This window comes from Lolium rigidum, chromosome 7 (genome assembly GCF_022539505.1).
Source record: "Lolium rigidum isolate FL_2022 chromosome 7, APGP_CSIRO_Lrig_0.1, whole genome shotgun sequence".
Taxonomy (NCBI): Eukaryota; Viridiplantae; Streptophyta; class Magnoliopsida; order Poales; family Poaceae; genus Lolium; species Lolium rigidum.
In genome coordinates, this window is record NC_061514.1 from 48,158,999 (window position 1) to 48,172,134 (window position 13,136).

Sequence of the window (13,136 nt, forward strand, 5' to 3'; positions counted from 1 at the left end):
TAGGTTGCTTCACCTAGTTTGCATTAGGCTCACCTTTATATTCCGCAAAGCCTAATATTGCAAAGAAAGAATTAAAATCTGTAGAAACCTATTCACGCCCCCCCCCCCCTCTAGGTTTACCATCTCTATACTTTCAGTAATGTAATCAACACAAATATCCTTAGACAAAGCATCGATGTTTTATCCCTAGTAGCAACAGCACATCCACAACCTTAGAACTTTCATCACTTCGTCCCGGATTTAATGGAGGCATGAACCCACTATCGAGCATAAATACTCCCTCTTGGAGTCACAAGTATCAACTTGGCCGAGCCTCTACTAGCAACGGAGAGCATGCAAGAACATAAATAACATATATGATAGATTGATAATCAACTTGACATAGTATTCAATATTCATCGGATCCCAACAAACACAACATGTAGCATTACAAATAGATGATCTTGATCATGATAGGCAGCTCACAAGATCTAACATGATAGCACAATGAGGAGAAGACAACCATCTAGCTACTGCTATGGACCCATAGTCCAGGGTGGACTACTCACACATCGATCCGGAGGCGATCATGGCGATGAAGAGACCTCCGGGAGATGATTCCCCTCTCCGGCAGGGTGCCGGAGGCGATCTCCTGAATCCTCCGAGATGGGATTGGCGGCGACGGCGTCTCTGGAAGGTTTTCCGTATCGTGGCTCTCGGTACTGGGGTTATTATCGACGAAGGCTTAAGTAGGCGGAAGGGTAGGTTTAGGGGCGACGCGAGGGGCCCACACAACAGGGCCGCGCGGCCAGGAGGTGGGCCGCGCCGCCCTGGCGTGTCGCCGCCTCGTCGCCCCACTTCGTTTCCCTTTCGGTCTTCTGGAAGCTTCGTGGAAAAATAGGACCCTGGGCGTTGATTTCGTCCAATTCCGAGAATATTTCCTTACTAGGATTTTTGAAACCAAAAACAGCAGAAAACAAGCAAGCGGCTCTTCGGCATCTCGTCAATAGGTTAGTGCCGGAAAATGCATAATAATGACATATAATGTGTATAAAACATGTGAGTATCATCATAAAAGTAGCATGGAACATAAGAAATTATAGATACGTTTGGGACGTATCAGTCCCCAGCAGCAAAACAGCCCCTGGTCCTCGAACACCCTCGTGTTAAGCTCCAACCACAACGCATGCATGACAAGCATGATGAGGATTCTTCTGGATCTTATTTGAAGTTTTACCTCATTGTAAAGTAGGAGGTTGTGCTGATCTTCTGTAAAGAGTCTGTGTGTAATTCTATAGACATGCCTTGGATCCGCACATGTTTCTGTTGTACCACTATGAGGGATGTAATACTAGTGGAACAGTGTTTCATTATTGTTATGTCAACGACTTGCATACTACACCATGTAGTGGTATGCTGGGTCACCACCGTTGGTATCAGAGCAAATGCTTTGACCCTAGGATTAAAACTCTTTAAAAGGAGACCTATAGGTTTGGTAGTGTCCATAGGAAGTTGTCTTAGCTAAACCAAATACTTCTTATAACTTGAGATGGGTATTCACTTGAGAATAATCCTGATACACTTGAGTCAACCTTTCTTACCTATCTTTCCTAAGTGAAGTTAGTTAGCTAATCCCAAACATGTAGCACACCATTAAGTCCTTAAAACAATAAATTAGTATACCACAATAGGTATACAATACCTGGTAGTCCAATTAGAGGATACAACCATAAGGAAGATATTCTATTGGAAGATGTGTATCAACACATGTTATGGTTAAGTAAGAGTTATCCAGACCTGTAATAGGAGTGATATCAAGTATATAAGGAAGATATCCTACTAGAAGATGTATATCAAGACAAGTAATGGGTAAGTAAAACTTATTCAAACTTGTGAAACAACTGATACTAAGTAATAAATACAAGTCATATAAGGCAGTATAGACCATGATGAGTCAATCATGGGAGGTAAGGGAGAGCGATGGGAATAAAAAATGTCTACTTATATGAGAGACTTGCTACTCATATATGATTCACCTGAGAATCATTATGTGATGGAGTAGAATATCATAAATATTTAGAAGGAGTAAAATGAGGAGGTAGATGTTAGTACAAGAATTCATACCCTAAAACCATGGTAACTGTGCAAAGTATACCAGAACTATAGCCACATCATAGAAACACTTGGAAGTATAGGAGCTATATTCCAATATTTATGTGTTTAGAGTAGCCATGTTAGAACCGAGATATACCATGTGAAGTAGTCCTCAACAAAATGGAAGCTAAGTTAGTACTTCCAAAAGGGAAATTAGGTTAACCGTAACTATTCTAGACCACTTTGTTTCATGTTTATCTTATTGCAATTGTGCAATTAAGGTAAATGTTGAGACAAATAGTAGTGTGCCATACATATGTGCTAAGTATCACGATATAAACCTATGTTATGTGGTGTTATATACTACACATCTAAGCCTGATGTTTAGATATGTCTTACTAAACTATTATATGCAGGCTTATGATGGTGTGTATTATATGCACAAAACAGAATCTTCTTGGATTTTATTGGATTTTCATTATTTGACTAGATCCATACATGAAGTTTAACTTTGTTATGCAAGTGCATGTTGCAATATCAAGTTCTTACTTGATGCTATAGATCTAGTGGGTAATGGTATTCGTGTGAGGAAGTGACGTATTCTGAAGATTTTGAAGACAAGATGAAGGTTCATCAGAAAAAGGAAGTAAAGTTGTGGGAAGTAACCACAGGACTCTGAAGGAAGTACCAATCAAAAACTCATGCTTAACCTCAACAAAGGTGTAATTAAGTGCGGAAGAAGTATGAAGGTGAGAAATCTAGTGATTATGGTGAAGCTGAAGCTGATCCATAGTCAATATAGAAGAGGGAATGCATGGAAATCACTTAGGATACTATATTCATAGTGTCAGCTAGTGGTTTTGTTGCAAAATAAACCATGAAACAAGGAAGATGATAGGTAAAACCATAGCGGATATAAGAAGACTGCAGTTCGTATAGGATCAATACTGGAAGATAAAGTAGTAGATGTCTCATCCAGTTGGTCAGAACCTATAATAGAGTCCACTTTCGGATATCAAATAGACACAATAGTATCAAGTAGTCCATAGTTGGAATACTTATAATACGAAGTGGTTAACAAATAAAGCCTTATCAGCCAAATAATTGCGACATATAAACATCCAATCGAAGGATTCATGTCGGATGTCCACAATTGTGTGGATACACCACAAAGATTCATCGTGAGACCTTAGAAGAGTACAAAACATAAGCTAGACATACACCAATATTCTAACCACAAGTCCAATGGTTGGAAAAAAGGAGTTGAAGACTATAAGAAAAATCCAAGGGGGGGAGTAAAGATTGAGTTGGATGTACATGAACTCAATATTTTGAGTAAGATAGAAGAAGAAGGTCTGAACTGAGAGGAAGTTCGATCTTATTTTCATAAGATTGTTGGACACTACTTTCAGAAGGATGTCAGACCAGAAGCCGAGGTTCATACTTCGAGAAACTAAGAATTGGACTATAACTTGAGAAAGTGAGTAATATTTACTCCGAAGTACGAACACTCAAGTAAGCTGAAGTTATTGAAATTGGACGAAGGAAATATCGGAGACCAAATAAAGCTCAAGAAGGCCAAAGACCAAAGGAGTGTGACCATACCAAAACCAAAGACTTAATAAAAGATTCCTTTCATGGAACCTAAAGGAACCATGAGAGATATAGGTCTCAACCATAATCCATGATTGGATGGACTAAGTGAGTCTAATCTATTCTTAGTAAAAATAAACCATCACGATCACCCCCATGGTAAGTACCTTACTAAGTAGCATTGTCGTAGTTTTGGTAATAAGGGAAAACAAGAACCTATTTTTACCAACTAGTTGTCACATCCCGAAATTTTCTAAATTTTGGAATGTCAAATAAAAATAAATTTGATGCTTGATTGTTTGAAATTGATAGAAAATTCACAAAGATTTAAAACTTTTTGAAATTATTTAAAAGTAATTTTAAAAATAGAGTTCTCGTAAACCTTAGTTTCAAAATATTTACTAACAATACTCTATTTTGGTTCGGAGGTTTTGAAACTTTTGAAATTATTATTTTGAGAAAACATTAAACCCTAAAAAGGCAATATAGCCACATAGACATGTATATCAAATTTTGATTTTATAAAGTTTATATTTTTTTCCAAATTTAGTCTCATATTGAAGAATTTTTCATAACGAATCCAACGGCACCTTATTTGCATTTTTTCGATTATTTTTGAGCCTCCAAAAATGTATTTTCATTTTCTGAAAAAAAAAGAAAGAACGCGGCCAGGCCGAACGGCCCAGCCCACGCAGCTGGCCCGGCCCCGCTCGCCCGCGCGCGGCAGGCAGCACGGCGTCGCCCGCTGCGGCCCAGCTCGCCCGGCCCACCTCCTCACCGCCTCGCCCACGCCTCCCCTACCCTTTTCCTTTTTTTTTTTGGCCCAGCAGCCTGACCCAGCGCCGCTCCCGCCCCCAGCCCAGGCCGCTCCGCGCACGCTCGCCGCGCCGCCCCTATTTCCTTTTGCCTTTCTTTAGTCCCACACCGCCTCTTTAGGCAATTTCTCTTAAGCCCATAGCCTATATAAAGGAGCCAAGGGGCAGCCCCCAACACACGCGCGGCAGCGCGATTCTCCCCACGCGCAGCGCGGCAGCTTCTCCCACCGCCCGCAGCGCACAATCGCGACGCAACATCCCTATTTGGCGAACGCCGCGACTCCACGTATGCCACAGCGCATCCTTCGCCCGGTAAAAATTCTATTTCCGTTACTTCGTAATTTTATTTTCTTAGATCTACACCTCCGTGTAGAATAGTGGTTCTTTCGTTAAGTTTGTAATTAGAGTCTTCACAACTTTCATGGAGGAAGTTTTTTCATCCGAGCAACTTGTTCGAACAACTTTTCGTACACCATTAGAACTATAACCACTTCTGTCTAGTTTTGTAAAATTCATATCTTAAGTTCTATCCGTCGGATTTCGACAAAGCCTATACCGTTGGAATCAGCAAATCACGTAGATCATGTTAGACATTTTGCAGGTCAGTTTTGCCCACTTTATTTTCGCAGTACCACTTTGTTCCGCAATATCATCTATAAAATAAATCCTACAAATTTTTTCCGAGAGATTCTTTTGGCGATACATTTGTAATGGAATTCTCTACAACTTCCGTGTAGAAAGGTCTTCCATCCGAAAAACTTCTTCTAGTAACTTTTCGCGAAAAGTGTAGTTCTATAACTGGTTTCAACATAGTTCCTTTAGCCAAAATGATCTTTATGATCATACCCATCTTCCGAGAATAGTTATAAATCTTTATCATGTTCACAGATAATGCATAGCTTACCCCTGGTTGTCTGGTTCATGATTATTCAAATAACAATTGAGTTATTTGAGTAAAGTGTGACATGTCCTAGTTTAGATTTTTACCTTGCTTTAGTATGGTGGAGATACTCTAACCCATATCACATGTGATGAACCTTTGTTATCTATTTGGCTCCGCGAACCAAATCCCGATATCATTCATGCCTATCCAAAACCTCATGCCATTCAATCCTTCCACTTAGTTCGAATTATTCAACTTTCAAATGAGTTATTTTTATAAGTTCAATATGTCATTAGTTTATATCCAATGCTATCTTGTGCTACTTTGATAAGTGTTGTCACACTATGTCAATTGCATAAGCCTTGCTTTACAGTACTTCATCCAATAGCACCACCATCCAAAATATTTGAATCGCTTAGCAAATATTCAAATTCAAATATGAGAATTTGAGTATATATCCATTATTGATTTCTATATTTCTTTCTCAACATGATTCTTTTGTGAAGGTGAAACTCATGATCACATCCACACACCAATACCACTAGACACTTTACCTTGAACCAATATCGTGTCCATCCAAATTCATTTTCATTCACCCCTTTTAATTAGTTTAAAACTATTCAACTTGCAAATGAGTAAATTGAGTATTTTCATATGTCATTGGTCCATACCCAACCCTATGTGTAATATTGAGTAATTGTTGTCACACTTATTCAATAGTATTTGTGTTGCGCTATTTGTCACCTATGAGATTCAATTCAGCCGTTCCAAATTCTGTTCATGCTTCTTGTAAAGCATATAGGTTCTTCCATTATATCTTGGATAATCTATCTCTTTCTAATCATGTGACTTTCCGTCCAAACTCTCACCGCCATATCTTGCAAGCCAAACCTCATGCCACACCTTAGATCGACTTCCGATTGTTGTCTTGTTTGATTTTGCTATTGTTGTTGAATGGTGTGTTTATGTTGTGCTATATTTTACATTATAGTTCGTACGGAGAGGCACGTATTTTGATTAAGAGAAGTGAATGCGCTTCAACTACCAAAAGGCAAGTGATGCTCAATTCCTACCTATTTTATTATGCATTAGTGATTTTCAAATTAGTATGCATGGTAGGATTTTTTTCGAAAGTTATGCTATGCTTATCAATCCTAGTAGTGTGTAGCCACCCATGAACCCTTGCTAGGATTTTTAGTTTTTCTAGCAATAACAAAATGCCATTGCTGTTTTGATTATATTGGATTGTGAGTATTGAGAATTAAAATCAACAACCTCAATGAATCACCTGGGTGGATTGATTGTGTGGTGGGCGGCTGCTCAGGGCTCCGATCCCTGGGATGGACCAGTGGACGGGTGGGTGCCTGAGAGCGCGCGGTTGAATAGTGGTTGCCACCCAGGATTAAAGAGATTATTATGTCGTCCTTGTTTTAGATAGCTTCCAGTGCAACCACAATACATTATGGGCTCTGTCTTGGCTAAGTACTTAGTGGGAAACCTCGCCTAGGGTACCGCCAGTGGGTGGAGTTTCTGGGTACGGGCGGATCCGGTGGGTAGGGGGGCTACTAAGGAAAAGCTTCGTAGTGACCTCGTCCTGGCCTTAATGAAGATGAAGAATTTTGGCAAAAAGGCTTGGGTGCGAATTATGGGTAAAGAGCGCAACCTCTCGAGAGTTAAAACCTAAGATCTTAGCCGTGTCCCCGGTTATGGACAATTTGAGCTTCTAGGCAGGGAATATACGGAGGAATCTCAACACCTTTTATGAATGTATTTAAAATTTTGTATCAACCTTTGAAAACTCATGGGAGATGTAACCATGTGATTGTTCTAAAACCCATGGGGAGTTTAACCATGGTGTGATTTCATAATGTCATTCAAAGATTTTCAAATGTTTTGTTTTAATTAAAATGTTGGATAAAATTGGCTTTATGCAAATTTGCCCAAACTCCACTTGCCAAATATCATGTAGATAGTCATGCCCAAAACTGCCACCATATAAGTGTCATTTGCCAGTACATCATTGTACTGACCTCCATTCGTGGGGCTGCATATTCAAACGTGCAGGATTTTCTGAGGAGAAGTACGTGGTAGGATCTCGAGTTACATTCCAACATGACTGCCTGTGGCACATGAAGATGATGAAGGCTCATTGATGATTTACTTTCCGCTGTGTTTGTTCTGAGTATTGTTGAGCTAGTCCATGTGACTATGCAAATTGTAAGGTTTTACTTTACCCTCTGGATCAACGATGTAGTAATTGCAATGAATACTATATTTTGTAATGTGTGTGCTATCAGTGATCCCGGGAATAGCACTATACACAAGTATCTTGCCTTTATTAAAAGGTAGGGTGCTACACTAGTAAAGGTTATCAAATTAGTCATCAGTTAAGACTATCAACACAAGAACTTGTTCCAATCATTGAATCTTCAATGAGAAAGGAAACAAGATTATAGTATTGGAAGAAATCATGAAATTGAATAAAGAAACCACTGTTCAGTGGCAGACACTAATGGATTCCAGGAAGAATCTGGACAAGGGATATATTCAATTTTATCCAGTAAGATCACCACGAAGTTCGAGAAAAGTCGCAGTCTGCACAAGTCAGTTCTACAGTCTGAAACGTGAGAGAGTTCGAACTTCGAGGACGAAGTTTAGTTTTAAGGGGGAGAGACTGTAATATCCCAGGATTTGGGGTTACAAAAAAGAGAGGAACAGATGTGGGCATTGCATTCATGCATAAAAAATCCGGGGAATTTTCGCGCTTTTAGATAAAACCTGTTAAAGCGATCGAGGTTTCTCTTGCGTTGATGGAATTGATGTGAGCGCGAGAAGATTCGACATGACCTTTATTGGATTCTTTTGTTTTGAGAGGAACAACTTGAGTTCAATTAAAAAATGAATAACAGAAATTCAAATAAGAATTTAATTGGAATTTGAATTCCAAACTACCCTATACAATAAATTCAAATAAGAATTCAAATTGAAATTTCAATTGAAATTATAACTTTGTAATTATAATTCAAACATTAAGACTAATAAGAAAGAATAAGGAATTCAAGAATAGGGAAAATAAATTTTTATTAATTTAGCACAATGATACAAAGTCTTTACAAAATGAATAAGGAATAAGAATATAATTACAATTACAAGTATAATAAAAAGAAATCAAATCCTAAACTAATTGTTGAATGTCCTTATCTCTTGTTCAAGTGAGCCCTGCAAAATAGACAACAAAACAAAAGGCAAAGGTAATGTCAGGTGATCATGTTAAAAGTAAAGAGAAGGATACCAGAAATATCTTGCTCAGTCGTGCCTTGCTCTAGCAAGCAAGGAATACCAAATTGACTACATCAACAAGGGGGTATGGATCAGGTTGAACTCACACCATGCAAGCAGGCAGCACACACACCTTTTTAATTATGGCCTAGGTGTCGACCAAGCATAGCTCCAACGCAGCATATAAAAGGACTAATCCTTGCAGCACATAGCTGTTTAGCCAGCAGAAGACTAGTCCATCGACCACTCTCACAGTTCATATAAACCACCATATCAACCAAACCATAAATCAGAAGCAGAAGCAAGAAGATCATAGAGACATAGCTGGATATAGGAGAGAAGGACAAGCTCGAGGAGGAGAATCTCATCAAGATTAGAAGCTAGACCAGATCACGACACCCTTTGTCTAAGAGCTGGAGTGAGGTATAAATCCCAAACTTGAAACAGATCATACATGAACTGTTCCCAGCATAGCATATAGACAAGTAAATACAAGAAAAGCATCAAACATCAATGTTTGAATGTTTTTAACATCACTTGGCATTAAACTGAATAAAACTGGCAACTAAAATAGAGCAGAATAAAAATATACCATGCCATATTAGTTCAAGGCCCAACCGTATGCATAGTTACACAGCTAGGAGAGAAAGTGACTAGCACCAGATTATTCCACAACTACAAAAGCTACCAAGTTCAACCCAGTTTAAAACACCATCAGATCTGGGTTATGCCAAAGGCATCATATACTAACCCAGAAGATTTTCTTCAACTTTTAAGAGGTTTTGGAGGCACTGCAGTGGCAATCAGCAAGACCACCTACTACAATACCCTCCAAATACATCAACCCACATTTAAATCCATATGTGAAATTACGCAATATTTTCCTAAGACTATACCATTCTGTAACATCCCAAATTTTCAAAAACAAAGAAGAAAATGAATTTCCCTATTTCCAAAATTTAGAGCTAAAAAAACTTTATTTAATTTCCATGTGTTGCATAATATGGATGCATGATTGTATGACTTTGCCATGCCTTGTGTTTGAATTGCTTGACATCATCTCTAAACCCTAACCATGATCCTTTGAGATCAAAAAACGGAAGAAAAGAAGAAAATAAGAAATTGCAAAAACCCTCACATATGTGGGTATATGGCCAAATTGCAAATTTGAGCCTAAGCCCTACTCCTTTGTTTGAAATAATGAAACACGATCCTAAACTCAAATAATACATAAGAACACAACACCACACCTTTTGGGTTCAAAGAAAGTCAAAGAAAAAAAATGAGAAAAATCCAAATCAACAATTACATGTGCTTATGGCCATTTTTGTCAAATCATAACCTAGGCCAATTTGGCTTGTGCCAACGGTTGAATAATGTTTCTAAACACTTAAAAACACCATTTGAATCAAAGAAACTAAAATCAAATCAAAATACAATTCAAATTGAGATCACATATGATAATGGTCAAAATTGCATTTTATAGCATGACACCTACTTTGAGCCTCTGTATTAAGAGATTTTTAAACTAAACAATCTCAACTCTTTGCACCTCATCCAAGACCTCATCAAGGTGAACAACTTTGGTCAAAACCACCCCTGCAAATTCTTTCTCAATTTCAAATTATCATCAAGCAAAGTAGCAACATTCAAACAGATTCTAGATTGTGCCATTTTTGAAATCTTACAAATCAACTAGATGACCCGGTGCGCCCCGGCGCACAGGCATAAGGGACACTAATATTAAAGAATAAATGGTAAAAGCAAAAGCAAATGTTGAAGAACAAATGTTCAATAATTGGTCTTAAACATTATAAACTCGATTGGGGTACTTCATCTACATGGATGGGAAATTTCTTTCTTTAGTATTATTCTACATTTTTTTGAGATGAAATGGAGATACTATTCAATTCATTTTCTCGTAATAATATCGATTCGTGCATACATTCGGGTATGCGGACTGACCACTCGTAGAAGAGATTTGTTGTGAGGCGGGGAATTCGGATGCGAGAGGAACATGGATGCGAATAGCGAGTGAGCATCTCGTTCTCCTCGTCATAGCGTGTCGTTGTTCGGAGCATAGACATGCCTACAGTCTCCAATGCTCGCTGCAAGCACACGATGCCCGCATATGACAACGGGTGTCACCGAAAGCCGCCAAGCGTACAAAAATTGGAACGCCTCAATATAGCTTGCAAAAATGTAGAACCGAGATTCAATTGTTTGACTAATGAGCTGAGGAATTTTAGAGCAATTTGGGGGGAATCAAAGAGAAATCTAACCGTGGGGAGATCCGCAAATAGTTCTTCATCCATCGAGCCGGGCAAATACAAACTTGACTCGGCTTCGAAAGGTCCGCTTCTGGATCTTCTTTAACAATACTTCGGATCTTAGTAAGGGGAGATAGATAAAGAGAAGCAACGGAAGGGGAAAGCAAACAAAATATCTTCCGGCTACGTGAGTTGTCTTAACATTGGCGAGGCATGTTTATTAGGCAAAGAATCAAAAGCAACAAACTTAAGTAACTCGGTCATTACCGTCTTTATTTGTGTAAGCTTACACCTTTAGGGCTTCAATATCTCCCGTGAGAATTTCAAGAGGATGATTTACACCATATTTTTCGGGCACAAATGTAAAAAACAGAATCGATCGACTATGCATATAGATTGAAGCAGACCGAAAATAGTAGTACGACAATCATTGAAATGACAAAAGAAATGCTGGTAGAATTTTTAGGAGAGCTCGTTAACCGCAACCGATCGGTGTTTTCATGTTAAAGGCAACCGAGAAGTAGTACAACTACAAACGAATCATCATAATAGTAACGGAATAAAATATAACAGACTTTCATATGTTCATCTTGTCAAGGAACGGTAGTAACCTGGTTGTATGTCAATGGCCCAAAATATCGTAAGAGCATCATCCCATCATAACACCCCACTCGGACCACATTTGGGCAACAGAATCCTGCAAAGAAAGGTAGTAACCCGATTGTAAGCAAATGGCCCGTAAAAATAGAGGAAAGAAGGTTGACCCATATACAATTGCAGGATAGCATATTAGTATGGGAATGTAAGCATCGATCCGGGTGCTAATATTTTATGGGTTGACGAAACCGGATGAAAGAAGATGAAGGGTGCCCACGAGGGCATGACGCCATGCAATACTTTTAGCGAAGCTAATTTATCTTGAGAGAGAAAGACACACACAAAAATTCTCATTATACATGGGAATGCAAAGGTAAAATAAAATGTTGCTTTCCCGGCATTCCCATTCTTACCTCCTCATTTCTTCGTGCGTGATCCATGAGCTCCGAGCAAGCATCTCGGCGTAGTAAGACCATCATAACAAAATCTGCACTAAGAAAGAGACACAGATATTAAGTGTATCTCAAGTGTTTAACACAGTAACAGTTCTTAAGTAAAGAAAGTGAGTGAAAGTTATTTGCATAGAAAGATGATAATAGCAAAATCCGCACCCGGAAGGGCACATATACATCCGAGTGCATCTTACGTTTTTAACCTAGTGAACGAGATATTTAGTGAGGACAGTGAGTGAAAGCTATTGGCCCATCTCCCTTTTCCTATTGCAACTATAACTTCACCTGAATCTCCAAAGGCACTATTCTGAAATATTTCAGAGAAAAGAACTTCCCAATTTGAGAGGAAAATTATCTTTGTAGTGGCTGAACAAATATACATGTATACATTGGTGTGGATGTTCTGAAGACTGGAAAAGTGAAATGATCCGATGCCATTTTAAATCATAAAGGGAGACCTAAAAGTGGTTCTTACCTATTTTCATCATGCTTCTCTGCTTGAAAAGTGACCAGAATCACAACTGGCAACCTTGGAGCAGACACCTAGTTACAGCATCACAATCAAAAATAAGAAAACAATAAAATCATTGTTTTATTGTACATTTCAGGAGGAGCAACGAATTTTAGGCAATAGCTATTGCAATGCCAACTCACTTTTGGCTTGCTTCCTGGTACTCGAGCGCACACAGCTGATGTCCTAGTCCATTGCTGCTAATTGACACCAATTTACCTACACAAACAATCCAAAAGAAAATGTTTAGCACCCATTCAACGCACCAATGAACCAAAAAAGCATTTACCTGCATCAACGACCCAATACAAAATTTACTTAACCCTGTCTAACTCCCAAGGTATTTAAGCAGAGGAAATTGCTTAGGAGATCAGTACCTGCATATGAAGGTCTAGAACCTCCCCAGCTGTCTGGTGCTTCTTCTTGGCGGGAGAGAAAAGAGGAGGAGTCGAGCTGTTGCGGCCTTCGCCATCCACCAGCTGCTGCGGCCTAAAATGCGATTAATCGAAACAAGGAGAGAGTACTGGTCATGGCAGGGTAATATATTTTGGATTCTGTACATTAAATAGAACATATACGAAGGAGGAGTGATCCACTGATCCTCCTTGTGTTCCTGCCCACAAGTCCTGATAAAATTAATCACACTACAGAACCAAATGGATC

The 13,136-nt window shown here is 38.9% G+C and overlaps 1 long non-coding RNA gene across 1 annotated transcript; it reads right to left on the reverse strand.

Moving 5' to 3' along the window:
* Positions 1-11,948: 11,948 nt before the first annotated feature.
* LOC124679060 lies at positions 11,949-12,697 on the reverse strand. The gene is made up of 3 exons (XR_006994779.1): positions 12,617-12,697; positions 12,438-12,505; positions 11,949-11,997 (listed from the first exon to the last, which is right to left on the reverse strand). It is a non-coding gene; the product is annotated as an uncharacterized LOC124679060 (long non-coding RNA).
* Between the last annotated feature and the right edge of the window lie 439 nt (positions 12,698-13,136).